General features: G+C 39.7%; 1 pseudogene; it reads left to right on the top strand.

Annotated features, from left to right (window-relative positions):
* The first annotated feature begins 1,146 nt into the window (after positions 1 to 1,146).
* LOC122739178 overlaps positions 1,147 to 19,183 on the top strand; it is a 39,151-nt pseudogene continuing 21,114 nt past the window's right edge.

Genomic DNA, 19,183 nt, shown 5'->3' with positions numbered 1-19,183 from the left:
ACACTAACTCAAATGGTCTCTTAATCCACCACTCTTTTTTTTTTTTTTTGCGGGGCAATGGGGGTTAAGTGACTTGCCCATGGTCACACAGCTAGTAAGTGTCAAGTGTCTGAGGCCAGATTTGAACTTAGGTACTCCTGAATTCAGGGCCGGTGCTTAATCCACTGTACCACCTAGCCGTCCCTCCACCAATCACTCTTAAACCAATAGCTTTCCTACTGCTGAAGTTCATTTGCCATTAGTTTCCACTCACTTCAGCTGTTTGGCACAATGGTGAGGGCAGCCTAGGAAGCTTGGCTCCATCTGTCTCCTGAAAAGCTTCTACCTCCCCTTCCCAAGAAAGATATACTTTCCCTACTAATCTACCACCCTATATGATGCCACTGGATGAAGAGGAGGGTTAATAAGGAAAGGGAGAGAGATGTGCAAAGTCAATGATCAGGTAAGAGGAGCTGGGAATTCTTGAACATGGAGGCAATACATTTGTGGATAATGGCACAATCAAAGGTGTGACCATCTTTGTGTGTAGCAGAGGCAGGGTGGAGGAATAGGTCATGGGAAGTGAGTAGGTTGAGGAACTGAAGAGTTAGGGTGTTTGAAGGAATGTTAATATGTATGTTAAAATCCCCTGGTATGAGGACAGGAAGTGGGGAGGAGAGAAAAATTGTGAGCCAGGTACCAAACTCATTGGGGAAGAAAAAGGAGTGGTCTGAAGGTCTGTGGACAACAGCTACTAGAACTCTGAGAGGTGATGAATAGGCATTGCATGAGCCTCAAAGGAGGAGAGGTTATGGAGTTATGGAGGTAGAGAACCTGGAAGTAGCAATGCGGAGCAAAGAGTATTCCAACCTCCCCACTTTGACCAGTGAGCCAAAGGGAAAGAGTAAGGGAGCAGCCAGTACTGGAAAGGGTGTCTAGGGAGGCTTGTCACTGGAGGGGAGTTAGGCTATGGCGATAGCTAGAAGATGGAGAGCGCGAGGAAGAAAAGATTTAGCATGAAGGGAAGTGTTTTGCCTATGGAACAGATATTCCAGAGGGGACATTAGAAGGGGTGGATGGCCTTTGGTTGGGACATTGTTGGGGGAACATTGTGGGGGATGGAAATCAGGAAGTGAGTGGTTGGGGATGGGGAATGGGGCACGGATGATGACCTACAGAGGTTCAGAATCACTGGAACGTGCAGGGTATGCCTAGAATCTCCTTCGCCACCACCTCTTAGAATCCTTTGCTTCCTTCAAGGTACAGCATATATGTCTGTGTCTATATGAAATGAGGTAATATTTGGAAAGTGCTTAGCACAGTGCCTGGCATAGAGTAGGTCCTATAGAAATGCTTGTTCCCTTCCTTCTATGCATGTGTGTATACATATATGCATGTACACACATGTATATATGCATATGTGTATCTGTATAGATGTACATATATGTGTGTGTACACATATAATCAGTATATACACACACAAACACACCCCTTGGATAGATAATAAAGATGGACAGTGAGCTAGGCCCAGAACTGAACAAGAGGAGGTAAAAGGAACAGATTTGTACAGTTGCACAGTGTCTTTCATCACCTCCAAAGTTCTGCTTGAACTGCACCTATTATTATTATTTTTTTTTTATTTTTGCAGGGCAATGAGGGTTAAGTGACTTGCCCAGGGTCACACAGCTAATAAGTGTCAACTGTCTAAGGCTGGATTTGAACTCAGGTCATCCTGAAGCCAGGGCCAGTGCTTTATCCACTGTGCCACCTAACTGCCCCCAAACTGGGACCATTATTTTTTAACACTAGAAAGCTTGTCTCAGAGTCAGAAAGATCTGGGTTCAAGTCTGGTGTCCGACACATTACCTGTTTGACCATGGACATATCACTTAACCCGTCGGAGCTCCAGGGAATTCTCTAAGACTTTAAGTTAGAGAAATTTCTGATTGGTATCAGGAGAGGAAGTTTCCATACTGAGTTCCCTATGTTGATGAAAACATAAGTTTAGCACCCAAAATAAATCTTCCTATGAGGCTGTATGGTTACAAATCCTGAAATAGTCCCCACAGTATTAAGGTGGTTGATGTCCGGAAGGAAAGACACATGACAGATGTGGGTATGCTGCAAAAGGTTGCCAACCAAGAATTTCACAAGAGAAAATGTATTAATGATGTCACCCAAGAAATGTATAACCAGAGAAGGAGGCTAGCCATAGATCTACAGCAGGAGATAACTAATGGACAATCTGCGTACTCCATTGGTGCAATGTCAAGAGAAACTAAAGGCCCACCCCTTGAACAATGGGTAGGTTGGAAATGTGTTGGGGTTTCCACATATAGGTCAATATCTTACTGCCTAAGCTTCTGACTCTGAGGCAGTGAGGTTAGCACAGTAGGTAAAAGACTGGATAGGGAGTCAAGCCGACCTGAGTTCAAATTCTACCTCAGATACTTAACTAGATGTGTGATCGCGACCTGAAGACCTTTTAAGGGGTGTGTATGAGTTGTGACTATATCTTGGAAGAGTGTACCTATGTGTTTGAACCAAGATAGAAAGACTTCTGGATCTGGGATCAGAGTCTGTGGGATTGATCCCTTTCTGCCACTTACTACTTGGGAGACCTGTGTAATCACTTAATCTCAGTTTCTTCACTTCTAAAATGAGAGGGCTGGTCTGGATGGATTCTAATTTTTAATTTTTTTTTTTAAAGTGAGGCAACTGGGGTTAAGTGATTTGCCCAGGGTCACACAGCTAGTAAGTGTTAAGTGTCTGAGGTCAGATTTGAACTCAGGTCCTCCTGACTCCAGGGCCATTGCTCTATCCACTGCACTGCCTAGCTGCCCCTGGATGGATTCTAACAGCCCTTCTAGCTTTAATCTATGATCTTATGATTCTGTGAACCATTAAAGTATCCCCAGATCCTTGTATACAATAAGTATGTTTAAAATGCTTTTTTGGAATTGTTTGTTGAAGGTTTAATTGTTAAATATTGATAATGTTGGTACAAAGTGGTTTAGGTGTCTGGGCCAAAGTGGTTAGGAAATCTTTCACTCAGAATAAGTCACATTTCTATAGTTGTACAGGTTTTTTTTTAAAGCATTTTCATCACAATCGTATAGTGAGGTAGATAGTAAAAGTATAATCCTCACTTTACAGAAGGGTTAATTAAAGCTCAGAGAGGTTAAGTCACTTGTCTAAGGTCACACAGCTAGTCAATGCCCAAACAGGACTAAGCTAAGCCTAACACTCTTTTTGCTGCACTATTGAAAAGGTGGAACTTAAATTAGGCCTTGGAGAGGGTTTCAAGGAGGGCAATCGATGGCAATTGGAATTTGCATAACCTGTTGGAAGTGAGGAAAGGAATATGAAGCCAGGACTAGGAAGAAAATAGGAAAAAAGGGAATGTAATCATAAATGTCTTCAACGGACTTTTTAAAAAAATAAATGCACATATATTTAATAACAGGAAAACCTTACCCTTTATGACCCATGGAGATTCATTCCAGTGATGTCAAATCCCATGGGTTACAGAGAAAGCCAGAGCCTTTAGTGGACAGTAATAAACAGGAAGTGTCATTTTTCCAACCTGGCCTGGGGCACTGAACTGCTTCCTCTCTGTTCTGGTGGAGGAATGATGATTTCACAACCCAACTCCAAATGGCCATGGTCGGGGGAGGGAGGGGTGTCTGGCAGTGGGGAAGTCATGGCATCAGCATGGTTAAAGTAGAGGTTTTATGTCAGGGAATGGAGAGTGAAGGGGTGGGGCAGGGAGGCAAAAAGGTAGGTTGGAGCCAGGCTGAGGAAGGCTTTGAATGCCAAGCTAGAGCCTTTGGACTTTTTCCTGGACCTAATGAGGAGACACTGGAGGTTTTGCAGCAACAAAAAGGATATGATGAAGGAGGTGTTTTAGAAAGACTAATTTGGCAGTGGTGTGCAGAATAGAATGTTCTTTGTTCTGTCTTCTTTCAGAGGGGAAGGTCAGCCCACTGGCATCCGATTGCTGAGGAGGCTGAAGATCCCTAGTATTGGGTGGTTTTGCAATTTCATGATCTGCAATATGCGGTACCTCATAAGACCACAAGTTACAAGATGGAAAGGGTCATCAAGTCGTTTGTATTTTACAAATGAGGAAACTGAGGGCATAGTCATAAAGGTAATTATTGTATTGATTTAGTTGTGACCCCATTTGGGTTTTCTTGGCAAATGTACTGGAGGGGTTTGCCATTTCCTTCCCCAATTCATTTTACACATGAGGAAACTGAGGCAAACAGGGTTAGGTGATTTGCTCAGGGTCACACAGCTAGTCATATAGCTATGATTTGAACTCAGGTCTTTGTGATTCCAGGGTTTTCGCCCTATCCACCGTATCACCTAGCTGCCCCCATAAAGGCGGTAGTAACTCCAAATCCAGAGCTCTTTTTGCTCTACCACACGATCTCCAGACTCATCTTGCGCAAAGGAAGCAAGTGCTCTCTCTCCAAATATCTCAGGCCTTCAAGACTCTTCCTGTCGGTGCTGGGCTACTCACCCCCTCTGTGATCTGAATGACATCACTGGGCTTCAGTCTCTTCTTCCATAAAATGAGGGGTTTGGATTGGACAATCTCCAAAGCCCCTTCTGGATTTGACATTATGGGGTTCTGCGGCCTTAACAAAAGTTAGCAGGGTATTAGAGAAAGAAGGGTTGGTAGAGATTGTCTAGTCCAATCCAAGTAATTTTCAAAGGAAGAAATTGAGGATAATCAATCAACCAGCATGTATAGCCAGGCAAAATACCGTCCCTGCTGTAAAGGAGCACACAGTTTAATAAGGGAAACAACATTCATACAGCTCTGTACAAATAAGATACCTATAGGATAAACTGGAGGTAGTCTTAGAGGGAAGGCATTAAGATTAAGATATAAAATGACTAGGGGCAGTTAGGTGGTGCAGTGGATAAAGCACCAGTCCTGAATTCAGGAGGACCTGAGTTCAAATCCAGCCTCAGACACTTGACACTTACTAGCTGTGTGACCCTGGGCAAGTCACTTAACCCTCACTGCCCTGCCCTCCCCCAATTACCATCAAGATGTAAAATGACTTCATGTACAATCTATATTAAAGTGTTTGCTTTCTCAAGGAGTGAGGAAATTTGGCCCTCAAAGGTGATAAAAATGAATGTTAAAATTGTTTTAACATGCAATAAAAAAATTAATTTTTTAACAAAAGACGATTTGCCCAACATCATTCAGATAGTTTAGTGGGATAGCTGGAATTTGAATTCAGATCTTCCAACTCCAAATCCAGGGAGGTCTTGACACAACACCCAAATATATATGTTTCTCTAGATTTACTGGGATAATTTTCTCTATACTACATCATGACCTTGAACTGACTCACTCAGTGAACAGTCAATCCTTTCTCTATCCACAATTGCAACCTTTGAAGCATCATGGGAAAAGTGTTAGACCTGTTTCAAATCGTACCTGATGTTTACTTCCTGTATGACCTTGGGTAAATCACATGACCTCTCTGGGTCTCAGTTTCCTCATCTGTAAAAGGAGACAGTTCGACTATATGAGTTTCTCTCTTCCCATCTCCATAAAATCCTTGCAGTTTTTATATAGAGAATTAACAAAGTCAGCAAGGAAACCTCACAGATTCTTAGGATTATTTCTTTAAGGTTAAAAATAAACAACTCTGGAAGGCCAGAGACTCATTTGCCAACAAAATGAATTGGATCAAAGATACTTCCTTACCATGAATATAGCAATGTGTATTTTTGTCAGTAAAGGATATGACATGCTCAGCAGAGGAAATAATCATTGGACAGCTGTCACCATGGTAATGAGGGGCCCAGTTGAAAACAGGTAGGAATGGGCCCAACATTTACTCACCTGAGAAATATTGGTTAACTGTTAAAAGAAAAAATTGCAAACATAAGCCGTAAGTTTTGTTTTCATAGACACATGGAATGTCAAGCTAGAAAGAACCTTAGAAAAAGTGTAGTTCAACCCTATGATTTTACAGATGAGAAAACTGGGAATTAGAAGAAGGAAGGGACTTGATAGGGTTACCCAATTAATTAGTGCCAGAGCTAGGATTAGAACCCAGGCCAACTAACTCTGTCCAGTGTTCTTTCCACAAAGGCAGGTTCCTGCTATTCATTGTTTTTATTTTTATTGATATCTTTGGTTTTTATCAGCCTCATTCTCAAATATTCTTTTCCTCTCCTCAGAGATCTAACCCTTGCAAGAAAGAATAAAAAAGAAGCAATATAGTACAAAAGTACTCAACTAAGTCTATTAGTATATGCAGAGTTTCACTTCCATAGTACCCCATATTTTCAAAGAAAAGAAGGAAATATATTTTGTCATCTCTTCTTTGAGCTTGGTCATTATTGTTTCAATACAGTTTCAGATGTTTTTATTCTTTCCATTTATATGGTTGTAGTCATTGGACATCTTATTTTCTTGGTTCTGCTTACTCTATCTGCATTAGCTGAAATTAGTTTTCCCATGCTTTTCTGCTCTCTTCATATTCATAATTTCTTATGATGCAATAATATTACATTACATTTGCATGTCACAAATTTGTGTAGCCATTCCCCAATCAATGATCATCCTTTCTTTCTAATTCTTTGTTACTACAGAAAGTGCTTTTATAATTTTATTAGTGTATTTGGGACCTTTCTCTTTTTGATCTCTTTGGGATATATGCTTAACTATGGGATCTCTAGGTCAAAGGTATATATAATTTCGGGGGCAGCTAGGTGGTGAAGTGGATAAATCAGGAGCCCTGGATTCAGGAGGACCTGAGTTCAAATCCAGCCTCAGACACTTGACACTTACTAGCTGTGTGACCCTGGGCAAGTCAATTAACCCTCATTGCCCAGCACAAAACAAACAAACAAAAAGGTATATATAATTTAGTGACTTTTGGGATATGGTTCAAAATTGTTTTCCAAAACGGTTGGACCAATTCACAACTCTACCAACATTATATCAGTGTGCTTGTCTTTCCATACCCTTCCAACAATGATTATTGTCTTTTGATATCTTTGTAAATTTGCTAGGTGGGAGGTGAAACCTCAGAGTTTTTGTTTTTTGTTTTTTGTTTTTTAGTGAGGCAATTGGGGTTAAGTGACTTGCCCAGGGTCACACAGCTAGTTAAGTGTCTGAGGTCGGATTTGAACGCAGGTACTCCTGACTCCAGGGCCGGTGCTCTATCCTCAGAGTTGTTTTAATGTGCATTTCTCTTATACTGGTGAGTTGGGGTAATGTTTCATATTTATTCATATTTATAATTTTTCTTTTGAGAACTTTTTTGTTCAGTTCAATAAATTCAATAAACATTTATTAAACACCTAATATGTACCATGCACTGTGCTAAGCGCTGGGGATACAAAAAGAGCCAAAAGACCGTCCCTGTTCTCCAAAAGCTTACAGTCTAATGAGAGAGACAACATGAAAATTAATATATACAAAACAAGATCTATACAGGATAAAAAGGAAATAATTAAAAGAGGGAAAGCACTCAAATTAAGAAGGGTTAAAGAAAGCTTCCTTTGGCCATTTCTCCATTGGGAAATGGTTTTTAGTAGCATATTTGTTGTTTATTTTTACCAGATCTCTTTAGTTTGTAAGTGTAAAAGGGAGTGAGCCCTCTATCAATGTGACTTTTTCTAGCCCTCACCCCCTGGAAACTGCCTTGGAATTACCCAGCCAGGGAGAAGATGTGATTTGGACAAGAGGGGATTTCCCAGGTTTTTCCATCCTATATCTACTGTTGTTTTCCTATTTGAAAACAATTAATAAGATCAGCACAGCTGGTGAGCCAGAGCCCAAAATAAACTTCATTTAAAAAGGATGGCAGCATGGGCTTGATTAAAAATAACTCAGGGCTACTGCATCATCATAATGAGAATTAAACCCATTGTAAAAGAGATGATGATGATGATAAACATTTAGTTAACACTTTTTAGGTTTACAAAGCTTTAAAAAATATCTAACTTTATCTTTAATAACAACCCTAGAGGATGATATGCTATTATTATTTCCATTTTACAGATGAGAAAACTGTGCCAGAGAGTGGTTGGTTAAGTGACTTGCCCAGGGTCACACAGTTATTAAATATCTAAGGCCAAATGTGAACTCAGGTCTTCCTGACCCCAGGGCAGTGTTTTATTCATTGAACTACCTAGCTGCCTAAAAGACTATTGCTTTTAGTCTGGTGGTGGGACCCTGTTCACAGAGCTTCCTGATAGAAGGTGTCCCTGATGCCATTGACCTCTGTATGGAAGTTGAACCTTAGCTCTGTTCTATTTGCATCATAGGATTTAAAGTTAGAAGGGACTATAGGGATCATTTAGTCCAAATCACTTGTGTTACAGTGGAAGCTGAAGGCCAAAGCTCACACATTGATAGAGAGCTCACTCCCTTTTATGTTTACATACTAAAGAGCTCTGATAAAAATGAACAACAAATATGTAGACTCTTGATTTTAATTAGGTCCTCTGATTCCAGATGCCATAACTACATCACACTGCTTCAGGGAAGATAGGGAAAATCTTTTTCATTGATTTGGGTAAATCTTGTAATAATAGCTGACACTTGTCAGTCAATAGGCGTTTACTCAGTGCCTACAAAGTGCAAAGCACTGTCCCGGGGTTACAAAATGAAACAGACCCTGTCTTCAGGGGACTTACATTCTAATTGGGAAGACAACATGTATAAAAACAAATTTATACAAAGTATGCACAAAATAAATACAAAATAAAAGTTGTAGAAGGATAATACTGGCATATTATGGGGTGGGGTGGGGAGGGCCACTATCCGGAAAGGCTTTATGTAAGAGGTGATTTGAGTAGAGTTTTGAAGGAAACAAAGGATGCTTTATGTTTTTCATTCCATTCCATTCATTCCATCCACTGATCCTCATTAGCATCCTCTAAAAAAGGCATCATGGGGCAGCTAGATGGCGCAGTGGTTAAAGCACCAGTCCTAGATTCAGGAGTACCTGAGTTCAAAACCGGCCTCAGACGCTTGACACTTACTAGCTGTGTGACCCTGGGCAAGTCACTTAACCCCCATTGCCTGCAAAACAAAAAACAAACAAACAAAAAAGGCATCATCATCATCATCATCATTATTATTCCTAGTCTACAAATGAAGAAACTAAAGTACAAAGGGGTAAGTGACTTGTTCAAGGTGACACAGATGGAAAGCATCTGAGGCAAGATTCAAGCTTGGGTCTCCCTGACTTTAAGTCTGGCATCCTGTTGACCAAAGCATGCCTATAGGTATGTCGGATTCCTCAACCTATACAATGAAGAAAGTGGACCAGGTAAACTCTAAGGTCCTTTCCAACTTTTTTTTTTTTTTTGTGAGGCAATTGGGGTTAAGTGACTTGCCCAGGGTCACACACCTAGTAAGTGTTAAGTGTCTGAGGTCAGATTTAAACTCAGGTCCTCCTGAATCTAGGGCCAGTTCTCTATCCATTGCGCCACCTAGTTGCCCCCAGTCCTTTCCAACTTTAAATTTATGCTGCAGTGACCCTGTTTCTGATGATGTGGATGCTAGTGAATGAGGCAGAAGAGGTAGCCTACCTCTCCATTCATCCCTTCCATCCCCCCAGTTTTCATGAGTTGCTATTGCTGAAAAAAAAATCCATCAATTGATGGCTGATTCAGCATTTTCCTCCTTTGATGCATTTTTCTCAGGTGGGCCCTCTGAGGATCTGAAGGCACAATGAAGAGAGGAGATAACTTGGAACCCTAGACCTTCAGAGATAGAAGGCCTCTTGGATATCTGTTTCAACAATTGGAACCCAGGCATCCCGATTCCAAGGTTGGAATTCAGCCTTTGCCAGTGACTAGAGGTGTGACCTTGAATAAATCATTTGTCTTGTCTGGGGCTCGGTTTCTACATCTATAAAATAAGATGATCAGGGTAGGTAAGAGGCATGCAGATTGTTTCAATAGTTTGCCATATGGTAACAATCCCTATGTGTGTGGATCATGTGAACTGAACTATATAATTAATCACATTCCCCTTAATTTACATGATTAAGTGTAAATTGTCAGCATTCCATTGCATGATGGCATTGGTTAGGTCATCCAGGGCCAGCTAGTTCATCTGTGTTGGCTGATTAGATAAAACATTTTTTAGGTTGGGTCTGAAAATCTCAGATGTGCCACACCCCAAAGTCAAGAAGGCACATTTGGCCCCAGACCATTTATTGAATGATCAGGAAAATCATTTCTAAGGTTCCTCCCAGCTCTGATATTTTCTGTTCTTGGGTCTTTTTCAGTCTAGCATCTCCCACTGGGGTAAGAGAGAGGAAGTGAATGTCTAAATGCCATGACCAGCATAGTCAAAATCTGCCTATCCAAGCCGATCTATACCCAGTGGGGCTCCCCTTCCCCTTTGAAGGGAACAGTCTGATTCTCCCACATGTTCTTCCTTTCACATCCTATTTTTTAATCTCACTACTTCCTTCCCTGTGGACAGAAGCTAGAAAATGTAATGATGACATTAGGAATAAATCAGTCAGTGTTCTTTCTTCTTTTTTTTTGGAATCATATGTTTTAACAAACTGCCTCACAAAGTAGGAACAAAGTCTATGACAGAGGAGAATTAAGCAAAATAACACAAACCAGTGATTGTAAATGATAGTACATGCCACCTTATACTTCTGTAGTTTACCTTTTTAGAAAAAATTAAGAAAATGTACTTAAATTTTAAAATGAATATTTATTGACCTTTTGTCTTTACATTACCCCATTCCCAAATATATCTCTCCCTCTCCTTCCTTACCCAGCAAGCCACTCCTTGTGGTATAGAATAAAAACTAAATAGGAAAAAAAATAGCAGTTTAGCAAAACTAACCTACATATCTGCTGAAGACTTTTACTAGTTGCGTGATCCCGGGCAAATGATTTAACCTTTCTGAGCCTCAGTTTCCTCAGCTATAAAGTGAGAGAGTCAGATTTTGATGACTTCTAGTGTCCTTTTGTGGGTCTTAAATTTCTAATATGTAACAAAAGTCATTGAGAACTCCAGGAATGATTCATCAATTTATTAGGATGTCCAGGGGCCCCTAACCAATGGGGTCCAAGATCTTTCTCACTATCAGGTACCTCCCACGTTGGGTGCTCCCTAATTTTATATACTTGGGAGGTATTACAGTTTACTAATTGGTCTCAGCAGAGCCCTCTCAAAGGTCATAAGACCCTTTCATCAATATCTCAAGGCTTTCCACAAGTCATAGACTATAGTGTTTGACTAGTACTATTCTAGGGTCCAAGGAAGTTGTGGGTTTAAAACAAAGGTCACTAGGAAGTGGACACTAGTGATTCATAGGGGTGAGTGGGTATTATACCAGCAAATTTATCTTTATTATTATAGTTATTATAGCTATATATTGTTATAGTTATATTATTATAGAAAGTTATAGCACATTACAGAGTCAGTGTAGCAATTATATTCTGCTTACATTTCTAACTAACAATCTGAATCTAGCTGATAAATATAAGTACTATGATCATCAATACATTTATGACTCTTATCCTAAAAAGCATTAACTAACATAGCTAACTTAAACTTAATCCTATTTTGCTTAATTCACTAATATAATCACAAATACTCATCAAATCATAATAACCTGAGTAAATACTGATTAGTTTGAGGAAGGGTATCAAAATTATAGTCACACTGTTCAGTTCCAAATTTTGATCTTATCACATGCTCAACCTTGTCTGCCAGTATGCATAATGTTCGACACCCATACGTAGTCCATCACCTCTTTAAAAAAAAGGGAGACAAGCACATTTTCTAAATCTTTCTATAGGGCCAAGCTTGGTTCTCATAATCATACAGCATTCAATTTCAGCAATTCAATTGTTTTGTTTTTGTAATTATTTTTTCCAATTACATCGTATATATACTTAGTTAAAAAACTTTGGGGGGAAGAACTTAGAAAGACCATGCATGGCCATATGATGACAGAGGAAGCTGAGATAGGGAATTTTAAAAGGTCTAATTTTGAATGTGAGGAGAGAGGACAATTGGTTCACTGCTAACAGAGAGAGCATAGTATTCTCTTTCCTCAGCAGCCTAGGTAGAATTGTGACACCCAGACTATTTATGCTCAAGGAGAAGACCCCACTACATATACATGTGTACACACTTGGCCAATATGCCAGGAACAGAAACACGATTAAAGACCCATATTGGGGCAGCTAGGTGGTGTAATGGATAAAGTATCAGCCCTGGATTCAGGAAGACCTGAGTTCAAATCCAGCCTCGGACACTTGACACTTACTAGCTGTGTGACCCTGGGCAAGTCACTCAACATTCATTGTCCCAATATATATATATATATATATATATATATATATATATATATATATATATGATGAGAAAGCTACCTTGTGTTAGCTGCCCTTCTGAGAGACCAGAGACACTTCAAGTTCCTATACATTAATGAAAAAACTATGCCAACATCATAGGTTCAATGATGGAAAACCTTTAGGTGAATGCCTTGCCACCTATCTCCCCCTGGAGGCATGGAGTGAGCATATGGGGCTTGGAGAACTGAGGACCCTTCCTGGCCACTAAGGAGTGGGGGCAGGACTAATGTAGAGCTGGGCTTCTTAAACTTTTTCCATTGATCACACCTTTTTGCAAAAAACTTTTACGTGACCTCAGGTATATAGGTATATAAAATAGGTTTGCATAACCTTTTGCTGTTGCCAATTTTTTTGCGACGCTCACATTCAGTTATGTGACCCCATATAGGGTGGCAACCCACAGTTTAAGAAATTTTGATGTAGAGGAGCTCAGGCTGAGGATGTCAGAGGCCTGGCTTGTTGATGTTATTTGCTCTTATTTGTTTCAAATGGTCTGATTAAAGAATCATACTGAGACTGGAAGAGACAGCCTAGAGTAGTAGAGAGAAAGAAGTGGCCTCAGAGTCAGGAAGGCCTGTGCTCAAGTCCTGTTTCTGACACGTATAGGGACTATACGTGAGAAAGGAGACAGATAAGTGCCAACCTGTTGGGAAGGGGAGTTCCTCCATCCAAGATGTGTTTATATCAATTAAATTGCAATCCAGTCACCAATCTTATCCTTATCCATACAAGCCTAGATCTAGTGGACTGCAGGCCAAGACTGTGGGTTGATGACACAGTTCCTTTCAGATACATTCTGTGACAGTCCTACCAAGCCCATCATATCTGTGCTTTGTAAATGATCAAGCATGGAGAAATTATAATTGGAGTAATCCTTGGGAATCTAGAACCACAAATTTATAGGTTTAGATAAAAATCACTGTTGATGGCATTTATTAGAAATATAAAGTAACATAAAAACACAGATAAGGGTTAGAAGGCTGTAATGAGGATCATAGCCATGGTTACCCCCTTTTTTTTACACCCTCCTACTATCTGAGGAAGAGTTGCTCCAGAAAGTGATTGATATTTAAAGCCTGTGTAGAATTTTTCCTAGCCCTGTGCTCTGGAAAAAGCAAAGGAAAGGGAAGGGCTTTTACTTGGATTTCACTCTCCCCAACTGCCACAACTATCACAGCTTCCAATTCGATCTGGTCTCAGATCCTCTCCACTCTTTCCATATGCATTCTTACTCTCCCATCTGTCCACATGTCTTTTCATGTTTCATTTTTGCCTGTCTGGCACCAACAAACTTGGGCAGATGCCACTAGACCCTCGAAACAAATTGAACTCCCTTGAATGTCTGCAAACAGTCTGCCTCTAGCATTCTCTATCATCCCAAGAAGGTCTACCATAGGTAGGTAGTAGCTAGATGGCAAAGTGGATAGAGCACTGCCCCTGGAGTCAAAAAGGCCTAAGTTCAATTCTCACCTCAGATGTTTACTAGCTGCATGACCCTTGGCAAGTCACTTAACCCCAAGTGCCTTAAAACATCCGGGGCCATCTCCAGTTGTCCTGATATATGTGTGTGTAGGTGTAGGTGTGTAGGTGTAGGTATATGTAGGCTAATGGGAAAGGCAGAACTTAGGAAGTGGCAGATGTATAATTAGTCTTATACTCTAGTGTGCCCTCTGGTGTTAATTGGTAAACATGACACATGGAGGGAGCACTTAATAGCACATACTTTGGTCCTTATTGCTGAATAAACAGGATCAGGTACTAGTAATGGTGCTCCACCCCAACTTTCTACCCCTACCTTCCCACCTTCAGAGTCAAATTCACTTCCATAGCTGTAGTTAGTATATGTTTATATATTGCTCTTTTGGATCTGCCTTCTTCCTGCTGTATTATTTCATACAAGTCTTCCATTTTTTTTCTTTCTATTCTTCATATTCATATTCCCTTACAGCATAATATATTACTATTTCATAGATCACAGTTTGTTCAACCATTCTTTTGTTGTGCTCCTGGTTTATAATAATATATTAATATTAAAATTAGTACTGCTATGAATAATTTTTTGTACAGAAAGCTCTTTTATTCATTTCTAAAACTTCTTATAGATGTTATTAAAAATTAAAAGAATGGGGGCAGCTAGGTGGCGCAATGGATAAGGCACTAGCCTTGGATTCAGGAGGACCTGAGTTCAAACCCAGCCTCAGACACTTACTAGCTGTGTGACCCTGGGCAAGTCACTTAAACCCCATTGCCCTGCAAAAATAAATAAATAAATAAAAAGAGCTATGTAAAAATATTCATAACCAATTAATGAGTAATAGCAAAAAAAATCTCCAACAGTTAAAGATCAGTTGAATAAATAGTATAGTAGTCAATATAACTGAAATTTTTTGTGCTATAAAATGATAGGGTTTTACTCCCTTTACTGTTTATCTTTTTTTAAAATTGTAGACTAGTAAACCAAAGCTTTCATCCAGTATCTTCTATGCTTATGTTCAGAGATAAATTTATTCAAAGATCCTCTGGTTGTCGGCAGAAAGCAGGGCATGAAATATGAAGACAAGTGCTTTCTAAAGGTGTCCAAATATCAAAAAAGATGTAGAAAGGCAGTTCTGTACAGGGGAAAGAACACTGGATGAGAAGCAAGAGGAATCGGGTTTGAAAGCCAACTCTACCACTTGCTATGTGATCTTGGGCAAGTTTCCTCACTTCTGTGGGCATTAGTTTCATCATCTGCAAAATTAGAAAGATGGATTAACTCATCCCTGAGTTAATTCCAGTTAATTCTTTCCAGCTTTAAACATATGATTATATGATCCTACAAGAAGGTTGAGGAAAAAGAAGAGCTCTTCTCAATATGCTGTGTGCAAAGTCCAAATAGAAGAGAGATTCCCTAGGGATGGTGAGACTATATTCTCATCATTGTTTATGACATTATGTTAATCAACTCGAGCCCCAGAGAAAGCTCTTGAAGGAGATCAACCTCCATCTACAATATATTAGCCTGGTTATCCACAGTAGAAAAACCAAATGGATGAAGAATTCAAATTGTCATAGATAATGGCATTCAGTTGTACAGACATACCATTGAGTTAGTACATACATCTTGAAAAGCCATTGTTGATAAACAATGAACTGGCCCTAGAATTGAATGGGAGAATGAAGTCATGTCAGATAACATCTTAAGAAATTTGACAATGTTTCCAGTGATTCTAAACTGTTACTATCCATTAAAGGCATCTTTTTAATACTTCCCAGTGATGTTATATCCCTTTACCACTATTTTTCAAGAATTGAGACTACAAGAGACTTCAAAGCAATGGAAAGATACATGGTAGGAGTAAGTAGGATATAACTTATTACTAGAGATGCAAAAAAATGGATTAAAAGACACCAGCAAGAGAAAAAGAGGTGGGTCAGTCATGTGGTGAAAGAATAGCAGATGGACAGCACAAGGACTGCCCAGATACCCTGGAACTATTATGAGTCCCAGAGGAAAGTTGCTAGCATGCAAAGTAGATCCTTTATGAAAGATTTATGGAATGACATGGACAAAAATTCTACAGAATGAAAAGTTATGAATGGGCTGTAGTCTGTGTTCCACTGACGTATTGAAGTAAATGTGGTCACTGTTAAGAATGTAAAAAAATCATAGAAGGGCTTTAAGAAAGTCATGCAGTGAGATGAAAACATAATTAAAAGGACAACACAAATTTTGAATGAAACCACTGAGAAGTCAATATAGTATAACTGTTAGCATACTGGTCTTGAAGTCAAGAAGATCCAGGTTCAACTCCTGCCTTTGATACATGCTGAGTGATCATGGGCAAGTAATATCCCTCTTTGAGCCTCAGTTTCTTTCTTTGTAAAATGGAGATGATACCTGTATCACTCAACTCTTATGGTTATTAAGATTAAATGAGATAATATATGTATGATACGTTGCAAACCCTAAAGGAATAGTGACTGGGCCTTCGATTTCATTGAGATATGCAGGGAGAAAAAGAGATATGCAGGGAAACACACTACCGATTCAGTATCTTCTCTGCACTGAGATACAGAGAGTTGCCTACACTCACACAGACTATTGCAGGTAACTGAGGTGGGACCCAGCTCCCCCATAGGTGAGGCCAGCTTTCTATCCACTATGTCATTTTGCCTCTCAAAGTGCTATATAAATGTTGGTTGTATTTAAAGAACCGCAGATTTATAAGGCATTCCAAAGGGGACACAGAGCAATTCGAGGGTGTGTGTGTTATTTTATTAAATTTCATATATTATAAAAAATTCAAAAGAGCTTGGATTGTATGGTTTTGTTGGAGATTTGATTCTTAACTGATTGTATTTCTGAGACTAAGTTTATAATAAAAGAGTTTAAATAGTATTTTTTTTTTTTTTTTTTTTTTTTTTTTTTTTTGCTGGGCAATGGGGGTTAAGTGACTTGCCCAGGGTCACACAGCTAGTAAGTCAAGTGTCTGAGGCCGGATCTGAACTCAGGTACTCCTGAATCCAAGGCCGGTGCTTTATCCACTGCGCCACCTAGCCGCCCCCGAGTTTAAATAGTATTGAATTTAGTCTACACCATTTATGTTGTACAAAATGTGGACACAGGTACCACTGGGGTAGGGAATATGTTCTATCTTTGCAAAGTCCAGTGGATTAAGGTGAACAAAGGTTAAGTGACTTGCCTTGAGTCACACAGCTAATATGTATCTGAGGCCATATTTGAACTCAGGTCTTCCTCACTCCAGGCTCCATACTCTATCCACTGAACCACCTCACTGTTTCCTAGACTCATTAGCAATAGATTGCATATGCATTGTCTTCTTGAACTTCTTAGAAAACTCAATTTTTATCTTTCATGTGTATTCATTATATGTTATTGTGTGGTATAATAATGTCAGAGGTAGTATGGAGAGAGAGCTAGCCTCAGAGCTGAGTTCAAGTCCCATCTCTGACACCAAGAACAACTGAGTTAAACTCTTTCTTCAGGCACTTACTGTGTGACCTTGGGCAAGTCACTTGACTTGCCTCAATTTTCTAATCTGGAAAGTAGGGATAATAATAGCAACCAACCTCACAGGATTATTTTGAGGACTAAAAGAGATTAATATGTAACACTTCAAATATTAAAACATTATTTAAATGCTAGCTGTTATTATTATTATATCCCATATTTGAGCATAAGCTCTGTGATCTTCTACAATGTCCAATGGACTGCTCTGCACACAGTAGGTACTTGGTAAATGCTTTGTAGAGAATGTGCCTGGTGATGCCATCCTGAATCCCTCACATCTCCTTACCTCTTTTGATATCAGGAACTTACCTGGCTCTTTATTTTTTAAATTTTTTTTGGAGAGGCAACGAGGGTTAAGTGACTTGCCCAGGGTCACACAGCTAGTTAGTGTCAAGTGTCTAAGGCTGGCTCTTTCTTTAACAGCCATTTCCTACACTGGGGCTACATCCTTGGACTTGGCTTTTAAGAGGGAAGGAATCAGAGCTGAAAAGGGAGAGATGCAGCAAGATGTTTGGCTACTTTAAGAGACACAGACTTGATTCCCCGAGAGAAGAGAATGCCTCTTTCTGTGGGTAGCACCTCCAGGGGATCATGTACCCCCAGGGATGGAAAGCAGATAGAGGAAGTAGGAGACCAGCTGGATGCCCACTTTTTGGATATGCCATGCTGGGGATTCCTTTTAGGGTATAGGTTGGAATAGATAGCTGCTGAGCTTCCTTCCAACTAAAATTCTTTGATTCTATGTATTGCTCTCAGATGAGGAAACTGAGGCAAACAGGGTTAAGTGATTGGCCCAGGGTCACACAGCTAACAAGTGTCTGAGGCTGGATTTGAACTCAGGAATATTAGTCTTCCTGACTCTAGGCTGGGTACTCTATCCACTGCACCAATTAGCTGCCCTGTACATCGTAGGTGATTAATAAATGTTTATTAACAAATTGACTGACTCCTTTAGAACAGCCTCAGCATATTCCTATCCTGGGATCATAGACCTTAGAACTTAAGAAACAATTTGACCTAACTTTCTGCCACAGGGCCTGGGCCTGCAAGGTGCTAAAATTTTTATTTTACAAAAACAGCGGAGACTCTGAGGGTAATAATGACAATAACACCAATAACTTCTATTTCTACAGCATTTCTAGGCTTGCTAACTACTTTCCTCATAATAATCTTGTCAGGGAGGAAGCGCAGGTGTTCCTATTTTAGCTCAGAGGAGTGAAATGATATACCAAGTCACACAGTTATTGTGGAGGGGTGCAAAGAAATCAAAGAAAGAGGAAAAGGGACTCATAAGTACAAAACAATAGCAACTCTTTTTATGGTAATCAAGAACTAGAAATGAAAGAGTTACCCATCAATTGAGGAAAAACTGAACCAATTATGATATATTAATGTGATGGAATATTATTAATAATAGCTAGCATGCATATGCATATTATATAAAAAGGTTTTTTAGGTTTGCAAGGCACTTACATATGTTAAGGTATCTCGATTCATCCTCACAACATCCCTACAAGGTAGTCGATATTATCTCCATTTTACAGATAAGGAAACTGAGGTCCAAAGAGGTTAAATCACTTAGAGTCACACAGCTAAGTAAATATGTGGCAGGCTTAGAAGCAGAATTACTATTCAGGTCTTCCTGAATCCAAGTCTAGTACTCTGCCGCTTTGCTCCACCTATGGTACCATAAAAAATAAGGAAAGGGGTCTCAGAGAAACCTGGGAAGACTTGTACTCATTTTTGCAGAAGAAAGTAAGCAGAACCAGGAGAACAATTTACAAAATAACAACATTGTTA

Source organism: Dromiciops gliroides, chromosome 2 (assembly GCF_019393635.1).
Source record: "Dromiciops gliroides isolate mDroGli1 chromosome 2, mDroGli1.pri, whole genome shotgun sequence".
Classification (NCBI taxonomy): domain Eukaryota; kingdom Metazoa; phylum Chordata; class Mammalia; order Microbiotheria; family Microbiotheriidae; genus Dromiciops; species Dromiciops gliroides.
Note: the sequence above shows the minus strand (reverse complement) of the source record. Positions and strands in the feature narration are given on the sequence as shown.